Here is a 10512-nt window from a genome sequence, read left to right as displayed (position 1 = left end):
AAAAAAAAAAAAAAAAAAAAAAAAAAAAAAAAAAAACCACCCTGTGTGGCTATGCATAGTGGGTTAAGGTCTGGCTAATAGACAAAAATAAACAGCAACTTAGATTGTCTTGCAGGTTAACCTGTCAACATTTTATTCTTCATTTATTGAATGAGAGGAAATTACATGAGAGAAAGACTGTATTTCAAGAAATCAGCTAAGCATACGAAAGTTTTCCCAAAGGCCTTGACACTGACATAAACAAAGTAAAATCTCTAAGTCTAATAAGTATGGCTAAGCTTAGTTACTCCCTACTCAGTTCCAGGCCTTAGGCTAAGAATAGCAATAAATATAAAAATATCCGCCGGTTGCCATTTAATTTGTGCGCATGTGCCAGAATCCCTCGCTTCCTTTCCCTCACACGCTGAATCATCAACCAAATTTTCTCTCCCTGCTAAAAGTTCTTTAGCAATTCAAAATAAAATCAGAAGAAAAGTTATTTCTTGGAAAGGTTTAAAAGTGGGTGAGATTCCTGTTTATGTCCTAATCAAGCACAAAGACTCGTTGTTTAATAACCACGGTATTTTCTAAAATGAAGTTTTTAGATAATAACGCATATACAGGGTAATTAATCAAATACAGTGACAAAGAAAAGGACTTTTGTTTGGTCCAAAATTATTTTGCTATTAGGTCAATACTGAACCACACATGAACCGTCTTGGGCTTCTATACCAAACTGCTGGGAAACGAGCAGTAGCCACACACAAATCTTCAAAACAAAACCATGGAGACCTCTGTTCTTTCTAAAGCTGAAAACCTCAGACCTGAGAGTAACTAAGAAGATTTGGATGTCATGGTTTAATTTAATTAATATATCCTATGGAGCCATGATGATGAGGAATGAGAAGCAAGCAGCAGGTTCAAAAAGCCACAAACACCAGGAAAAACGGACTTTGGTGGGAAGGTGTGTGGATTTCCCTTTAACTTTCAGGATATACTATAAGATTAACCTTTGTTCCCTTGAGCTAAATTTTATCCATCAGCACAACTCAGAGGTCACTTAAAATCATAACTTCCTTTAAACATGCTTATGATATTTACTAGCAAACACATTCCAAAAGAACAGTCACTTCCACTTGTGTAGAAAGAGCTTAATTACTGAATTTAAACCTGCCTACACTTATTCACAAATGAGGGCCTCATCTTCGTTGGTGACCCCTAGGTCTTCCTTCTCTTTTCCTTGACTCAGCAGCTGAGCTCAGCTTCCTCTCTCTGACCTTCGTTTTCCAAATGCTGGAGCACAGCAGGCATTTCTAGGTCAGCAAAGGAAACTTACTGCCTTCCAGGAGAACAGGATCTTCCATGTATTCAAAGGATTGAAAAAGAACAAGAGGTCAGAAATTCAGTGTACTAACCTCAGTTCTGACCCCGTCTAGGGTATGGCATCAACTGCCTCTTTTCTCTATTCTGCTAGGGGAAAAAACTCCACCATCCACCCGTATAGCTGGTCGTCAGCCACCTGAACACCCAGCTCAGCATAGCCTGGCAGAATACCTTCCCCCATCTAAATGCCTTGCCATGCTGGCTATGGCACTGTCTTCCTGCCTGACCCACAGGCCCATGAGAATGACCATATCCTCATCCTTTCCATTCCATACCATGCATTCTGCCACCACTTATTTTTTCAAATAGTTTTGTTGACATAAAATTCACGTATTGTAAAATTCACACATTAAAGTGTGCAATTCAGTGGTTTTTAATATATTCAGAGATGTGCAACCATCACCACAATCTAATTTTAGAACATTCCCATAACTCCAAAAAGAAACCCTTTATATACCCACAGTCACTTCCCAAATCCTCCCCACCTTCCTCTCTAAGCGACCACTATCTTCTTTCTGTCTCTATGGATATTTCATGTAAGTATGCATGATCTTATGCCTGGATGATTTCACTTAGCAGCATGCTTCCAAAGGTTATCCACGTTGTAGTCTTTATTGCTGCATAATACTCCATTGCATGTATATGCCCTATTTTGTTTATCATTCAGTAGCTGATGAACAGTGGGCTTTTTCCACTGTTTGGCTGCTATAAATCATGCTACTATATACAAGTTTTTGTGTGAACATGTGTTTTCGTTTCTCTTAGGCACGACTTATTTTTAGTACCCACTCTGCTCTTTGTCTCTTCTTCTCTGACCTCAAGTCCTCTTTAAAAAGAAAAAGGCTTTAGGAAACAAGCATTCACATAGACTGTGGATATAATGAAAATGGTACTACTGCCTTTCTGGAGGACAATTCCTCAATATCTAATAAAATTTTAAATACACAAACTCTTCATCCTCGGAATTCCATTGCAAGTCCCCTACAAATAACCCCTTTTTACAAGTTTGCAGATCACTGTAAGGATGTTCTCTGAAGCACGGTGTATAATAAATGCAAACATTAAGAAAATAAATTTAATAGTGTTCAGTAAGAATCACAGAAAAGCAGTACAGTGGACTACTATTCTGCTGATTAAAATAAAATAAGGTAGAACTATGTAATCATATGAAAGACTGTCTCATATGTTAATTAAAAAAATCAAATTACAGAAAATGCATATATTAAATGGGTTCTCTTAGATAAAAGAGGATATATTGTGTGTGCTTGAATGTCCATATAAAATTTCTGAAAAGATATTTTTTTAAAAACAAGGATTAAAGGTTTTGGAGAAAGAGAAAATTACTTTGCATTTAATGTCCTTTTTTGCATTTGAATGGTTCCTATAAGGATACATTTATAATTTAAAATGTATTATTTTAAAATAATACAAATACTTTCTAGAGTCCTCTGAAATCCTACTGTGAATCAGATGGGAAGGGTGTGAGAAAATGAATGCCAAGGAGAGAAGAGACACACCAAAAAGGAGCTAAGGATACTAAAAACAAACACCACCTGTTTGATTACCAGCCCCTGGCAACCCTGACTCTAACCTCCAAATGGAAAACATCGTAGGATTCTGACTCCTACCCACATTCTCAGCAAAGCAGCATGGAGCGATGGGAGAAGAACAGACATCAGACGAGTCCAGGGCATTAAGCAAGCTCTGCCACTTATTAACTAAAACTTTCATCCAATATCCCTTTTCCACAAATCCTCTTTGCCAGACTATAGAGTAACCTGTGCTCTTTCACCACTATTTAATAATTATACCTGAGATGCCAACTCCTAAGCTTGCCCATCAATCCTACAAAACTCAGCTCTAAATAGTACATCTCACAGAAACCTTTCTGAAAACCAGGCCTCCTAATCCAAACCCATATACGTGTTTGTACATCCTCTGCACAGGTGTGTGTCCTCCTCTTCATACTGGTACTTAGTTTGCTGTTATTTCATGCATCTTACCCCTGCCCCTACAAATTCTAAGGGTCTGTACCTAACCAAAAACACTGGGTCTAAAACTTGCTGGCATGTGATAAAATATTGCTTGTTGATGTTTGACCTGTATCTGGAAGGTTATTTTATTAATGACTTACTGTTAAAAACTTGACAAAATTACAAATGAATGGTAAATGTGAATACTAAATCCTCAGGAGCACTGATCGTCATTGTGGGTTTTTGTCAGTTTTTTTCATTTCTCTCAATGCACATCCACAACTAGCTAAGGTTATTTACACCAACTACACAAATACAAGTATGTGTATTTCAGAACAGATCAAATTCCCAACAAAGTGTGATCCATTCTTTAAGACCCTGCCTGCATGAAGCTTTCCGTATGCCCTCTCCCTCCCCACGCTAGCAGCTGGTCATGTTCACCTTGTTGCTTCCTCCTTGCTCTTCACTTCATTTAGTGATTAATGTGTAAATATTTGACACCTACCTTAGGTTGTGAATATTCCAGCTTTACTCACCATTGCACCCACATCACCTTGCATGATTTGTTACACATAGAAGGGGACTAAAGAAAAGCTATTTAAACACATGAGTGAGTGAGTGAAGACTAATTTTCACTCTCCATACACTGGATAGGGAAAATGTGGCACATATACACCATGGAATATTATGCAGCCATCAAAAACGATGAGTTTGGGTCCTTTGTAGGGACATGGATGAACCTGGAAACCACCATTCTCAGCAAACTGACAGAAGAGCAGAAGATTAAACACCGCATGTTCTCACTCATAGGTGGGTGTTGAACAATGAGAACACATGGACACAGGGAGGGGAGCACTACACACTGGGGTCAGTTGGGGGGAAATAGGGGAGGGATGGTGGGGGGTGGGGAGCTGGGGAGAGATAGCAAGGGGAGAAATGCCAGATGTAGGTGATGGAGAGGAAGGCAGCAAATCACACTGCCACGTGTGTTCCTATGCAACAATTTTGCATGTTCTTCACATGTACCCCCAAACCTAAAATGCAATAAAATAAATAAATGGGAAAAAAAAAAAACAAAAACAAATTACTGAGAAGCCATAGAGGCTCCAGCCCTGAGGGTATATCTATCCTACTACCATAAAATACCAAACCTCCTTCCCCAGAGAAAACTGAGGTCTACCTATAAGGATCAGAATAACATCCTTATCCCCCCTCCCACCCCTTAACCCATCTTCACATTCCAAAAGGCAAGGGCAACCCTATAGCAGAAAACAATGATATTTTCAATAATTAAATGCGGAATAAATAGCAGCATTTGGGGGAAGTGGGTTCAAGTTATGATCCTGCTACCAAACAGCTGGATGATCTTGCATTCGCCACTAACTAAATTCCTCAGGCCCTCTGGCTTCTCATCTATAAAAGAAGGGGTAAAACCTTTATCACTTCCAAGGCCTTCATCAGATCTAATACTCTAGAAATCTATGAAAAAGAAAATTCATTTCATTTTTTTCTTTCTCTCATTTATTCAACAAGTATTATTGAATGTTTGCAGCGAACTATACAGTGGTGGACTACGTGTTTATTAAACAAATCCATTTTGGTGTTCTCTTAAGCTCAAATTTCCCAGGTTCACTTGAAAGTAGCTATGGTGGCAGACACAGTGGTTCACACCTGTAATCCCAGCACTTAAGGAAGCTGAGGTGGGTGGATCACTTGAGCTCAGGAGTTCAAGACCAGCCTGGGCAACAAGGTGAAACCCCATCTCTACAAAAAATATAAAAACTCGCCGGTGTAGTGGTACACACCTGCAGTCCCAGCTACTTGGGAGACTGCGGCAGGAGGACTAATTGAGCCCAGGTGGTCAAGCCTGATCACACCATTGAACTAGAACCTGGGCAACAGAACCAGACCCTGTCTCAAAAAAACAAAAAACAAAAAAACCCCAAAGTAAGTATGGCTATGAATTCCAAGCAACGGGATCTGAGTGGAAGCAACGCGCCCCACCTCTAGCCTGGCCTCCTGCACAATCCATGTTTACTCCCTTCTCCTGCCAGTCAGAGACAGATGATTCAATGAGGGTTCCAAGGCCTTCGAAAATGACAAGGTCACCAGATGAAAGACATCTGGGTCCCTGAATGTCTCCGTGTTGCAAAACCCTCCTTTCTTCCGCAGGAAATAACCTGTATTAGTCTGTTTCACACTGCTGACAAAGACATAGCCGAGACTGGGCAATTTACAAAAGACATTTAACGAACTTATAGTTCCACGTGGCTGGGGAGGCTTCACAATCATGGCAGAAGGTGAAAGGCACACCTCACGTGGCGGCAGATAAGATAAGAGAGATTATGCAGGGAAACTACCCCCTATATAACCATCAGATCCCATGAGACTCATACACCACCACGAGAACAGCACAGGAAAGACCCGCCCCATGATTCAACTACCTCCCAATGGATCCCTCCAACAATACGTGGGAATTCTAGTGGGGACACAGTCAAACCACATCATAACCTACGTTAAACCACTGAGATTTGGAGTTCTATGTTATAGCAGTTAGCCTACACTGGCTTAAGTAAGACATATTGTATATACATTGTCATGTTTTACCCTCTTAACAACCTGACTGGTAAATATTACTATTTATATTTTACAGATGAGGAAACTGAGTCTTAGTGAAGGGAAATAACTTGCTCAGCGTCACACTGCTTCAAAGTGGCACAGGCAACACTTGAACCTATGTATCTCTAACTCCAAAGTTCATCTTTATTTTTTGGGACATGATTGCTACCAAAGCCACTCTATACTTTCCTCCTTGCTCCTGGGTACCCTTCTCAGTTGCAAATAGTTCCTGCAGGTGCCGCACCTACATAAATACACTTGCTACAGAGAAGCAGCACAGGGCACAATAAGCAGGCCTAGCTAGGAAACCAGGGCCAAAGGAAGGCCAGAACTGGGCTTTGCTGCCATCCAGTCCAACCCTGGCTCGGACTCAATCGGTCTGTGAACAGTAGAAGATTAAAGCTCCTACTAAGGCCACATCTTCAGAAATATCAATAATATGCCTAGGAAATAATCCAGAGATGACTACTATTTTAATTTTCCCTTAAAGGAATCAATCTAACATCATTAAGAGTGACATTTAAATGCTAATTGAAAATGCACTGTTCCCGTGTCTCTAGACAAGTATTTGCATGTTAATTAATCCTGGGGATAAGAAGACTGGCTTCCAATATGAGGTGTCAGAAGAGAGAGTTTCTTTGCAGAGGAAGATAAAAGGCTATGGCATAGACATAATTAAATTACCTGGCTTCAAGAGTTCTAAAAAGAAATAAGCTATCCTTTGCAATGCAAATTCATATTGCCTCTTTTGTAAAGGGCACATTCTAATGAAAGGACCAAAATATAGACTGCCAACTTCAGTACTCTTTTAAATGTAGTGCCCTCTCCACGGATCAAATGGCTTTTACCAGAACAGTGGCTAACGAGCTCATAAAGACTGTCAATATGGGAGACAGAGGCCTAATGCCTTAGAAGCCAATAAACCACAAACACATTCTGAACGGTCACAAAGGATGTCAACTTGATTTTTTCAAGCAACAAACCATTTCTTTTTAAAAGGAGTCATACAAATTAGTACAAACTCACAAACCACAGACCTAGAATGATGGCCGTTAGGCTGAATATTTTATAAATTAGATTACCTCGAAAGACGGTAATTAAACATAGCATACATTCAACTTGCTACACTTACACCATATTTGTTGGCATTATAATTTCTACTGTATAACTTTCACTGTTCGCACTACTGCTTTTCATATATGATCTCATCTTAGATCTGGAAGATAAATGAGTATAAAGGTGCCCACTATACAGATGAAGACATTAAGATTCAGAGAGAATATATGGTTTAATCAAGATCATGGAGCTAAAGAGCAGTGAGATCATATCTAGAACCCAGTTTTCTGGATCTAATTTCCATGTTCTTCCCATGTAATTATATTATCTTTCTTCTACTTCGTTTAGTGGCTGATTGTCCCTGCTATTAAGTTCATTATTGCTATGATATTCCTAAATGTGCAGAGGACATAAACATTTGGAGAATAATCACATTTCAAACAGGCTTAACAAGGTTTTCTTTTTGTGTTCTCTGTAAAGGTCCACTCCAGTAACAAAAGTATACTGATTAATTCATTTATCACACAGACATATTTTGTAAATACACATGACAAACAGTTATGTGTAGTATAGAAAGAGCAATTATTAATTAATAGGAAAATATAAAAACACTGACCAAAAGCCATGAAAAGGCTATTCACAAAAGAACTACAATTGGCCAGATGAAAACCAGTTCAGTCTCACTAGTAATAAAAAAAAAAAAAAAAAAAAATTGAAAATACAGTGAGTTATTCTCCAGGTTCACAAGAGTTAAACTTATTATAATCCTGGGAGAGAGTTTAAAATGATAGGATTCACTGGGGAATATGAGGGTACATGCTATATCCAGAAATTCCAGTTTGGGGAGTCAATTCCAAGGTGACAGAAAGGCACTAAAATATATATATCTGTTAATGTTCATGATCACATGGTTTATGACAATGAAACAAAACAGAAACAACCTAAGTTTACAAAACAAGGAGATTAATTAAATAAATTTTTATGTTAACCAAAAATATATTCTGTAGCCATTGAAAAGAATCATGTTAAAGGTAAATACCTAAAACATAAAACTTTGAATGAATTACAGAAAACCCAAATAAATGGAAAGATACTCTATGCAAAAAGTGGAAAATTCAATATTGCAAAGACATCAATTCTCTCAGAGATTTTATTGTAGAAGCAATTGATCTACAGATTCAAATCAATCCATTTAAAAATCTCTGCAAATCTGAGTGTGTTTCTGTGTTTATTTGTGGAAATTTGACAAGCTGTTCTAAGCTGTTCTAAACTTCATTTGTAAATGTGAAGGATCAAGAACAACCAAGAATCTCCAGGAATTGGTGAAAAGATGTAGTCCTTAATCTACTAAGCTACAGTAATCAACGTATATGTTATTAGCTCAAGGGAAATATACCAGTGGAAGAGAATAAGGAGTCCACAGCTGGACTCATCATGTAGGGATATCTGATTTATGGAAAAGGTTGTACAGCAGAGCAAGGGGGAATGGATGACCCTTTTGATAAATGCTCCTTGATCAACTGGATAGCAATGAAACTTAACCCTAACTTTTCAATATGTACAAAAATTAATTCCATGTGGATTGTAGATCTAAATGTGAAAGGTAAAAGAATAAAGCTGATAAAAGGTAACATAGGAGGATAGCTTCTTGACCTTGGAGATAAGTGAAGATTTCTTGAACAAGACTCAAAAAGTACTAACAACAAAGAGAAAAGATTAGTAAATTGGGAAGCTCCATTAACCCTATTAAGAGAACACTAAAGGCAAGTCACAGAGCGGAAGAAGACATTGCTAACACATATAACCAACAAAGGAGCTTACATCTAGAATACATACAATTACAAATAAATGAGAAAATGTCTGACAATTCTATGGAAAAGTAGGCAAGAGACAAATACTAAACAAATACTTCGACATGTTCAACCAAAAGACATCCAAATGGTCAATAAACATATGAAAATGTGCTCATTAGCCATCAGGAAAACGTAAATTAAAATCACAAGACTATAAAGGCCTACCAGTATGGGTAAAATCAGTTAAGACAGGCAAAACCAAATGTTGCCAAAGATATGGAATAACAGTAACTCACATAAATTGATAATGGGATTGTAGGTTAGTGCAACCACTTTCACAGTATTCCCTGAAGTTGAGCATACACATATCCTATCTCCTGCCAATTCCATTCCTAGGGCATATAAACAAACAACTTTGAAACCTGCACACGTAGGCCAAAAGACATGTACAAGAATGTTCATAGCAACATTTTTCATAATAGCCCTAAACTGGAAACAACCCCAATGGCCATCAAAAATGGAATGGAGGGCCAAGCGAGGTGGCTCATTCCTTTAATCCCAGCATTTTGGGAGGCCAAGACAGATAGATCACTTGAGCCTAGAAGTTCGAGACTAGCCTGGCCAACATGGCAAAAGCTCGCCTCTACAGAAAAATGCAAAAATAATAGCCAGGCATGGTGGCACACACCTGTAGTCCCAGCTACTCAGGTGGCCAAGTGCAGGGAGGATCACTTGAACCTGGCAGGTAGGATTGCAGTGAGCAGAGATTGTGCCACCATACTCGAGCCTGGGCAACAGAGCAAGGCCCTATCTAACAACAGCAACAAAAAAAAAGGTATATAAAACAAACAAACAAAAACAACAGAATGAGTCAATATTATGGTATGTTCTTTCATATGGAATAATAAACTGCAATGAGAATGAATAAATAAATAATACATGTGAAAAACATGGATGAATCTCACAAATATTGAGCAAAATAAGTAAATAAAAAACTAGACACATTTCATTTACTTAAAGTTCAAAAACAAACACTATGATGTTAGATTCAAAATAACTATTATCTCTAGTGGGGAGGAAGAGGCCATGGTAGGCTTCAGGTGGTACTGAAAACGTTGTTGCTTAACCTAAGTAGGGGGGCAGTCAATGGATGTGTTCACTCCATAGTCATAAACTGAGCTGTACACTTAGGATCTGTGTACTTTTCTGCGTGTATGTTATATTGCCATAAAATGTTTTAATCTATATTTGTTGGCTTGAAAATATGTTCATGATGTATTACATGAAAAAAGCTGCTTAGCAAATTATGTTATTCTTTTTTGAGACATATAGAGTAGAGGCATTCTTATCTAACACATTTAGGATCAGAAGTTAATTGCTTAATTTCAAAAGCTAGTGAAAATGAGGCTTCATTAAAAAAAAAAACAAACCTGCTGCCTAAAACATGCTATTTTAACTTTAACACTGAGGACTTGAGTATTTGCTGGCTAGAATTCCACATCATCTTTCCTGCATAAATCATATCCATAATCCATTTTCTTCTCTATTTTCAGTTTTAGTTTCTTTAACATGAAACAAAAATTTAAATACTCTTGTGAAGCAAGATGAATGCTGAATCCTTTGTGACTTTTAACATTTATTTTCAAATCTTTCAGTTATTCCACCTACTCTGAATTCTAAAGCAATTGTTTTGAAGATTTGTTTTTATC

General features: G+C 38.0%; 1 protein-coding gene and 1 long non-coding RNA gene across 4 annotated transcripts in view; one reads left to right on the top strand and one right to left on the bottom strand.

Moving 5' to 3' along the window:
* The window catches only part of CRADD (CASP2 and RIPK1 domain containing adaptor with death domain), a 179286-nt gene that overhangs the window by 74409 nt on the left and 94365 nt on the right, over window positions 1-10512 (bottom strand). The gene's annotated exons all lie outside the window — the stretch shown is intronic.
* Window positions 35-7722, top strand: LOC119474115. The gene is made up of 2 exons (XR_005203408.1): window positions 35-1898; window positions 5989-7722. It is a non-coding gene; the product is annotated as an uncharacterized LOC119474115 (long non-coding RNA).

The sequence above is a fragment of the Cebus imitator genome, unplaced genomic scaffold (assembly GCF_001604975.1).
Source record: "Cebus imitator isolate Cc_AM_T3 unplaced genomic scaffold, Cebus_imitator-1.0 Scaffold212, whole genome shotgun sequence".
In the NCBI taxonomy this organism is placed as follows: Eukaryota; Metazoa; Chordata; class Mammalia; order Primates; family Cebidae; genus Cebus; species Cebus imitator.
The sequence above is the reverse complement of the archived record's forward strand: the minus strand, read 5'-3'. Positions and strand labels throughout refer to the sequence as shown.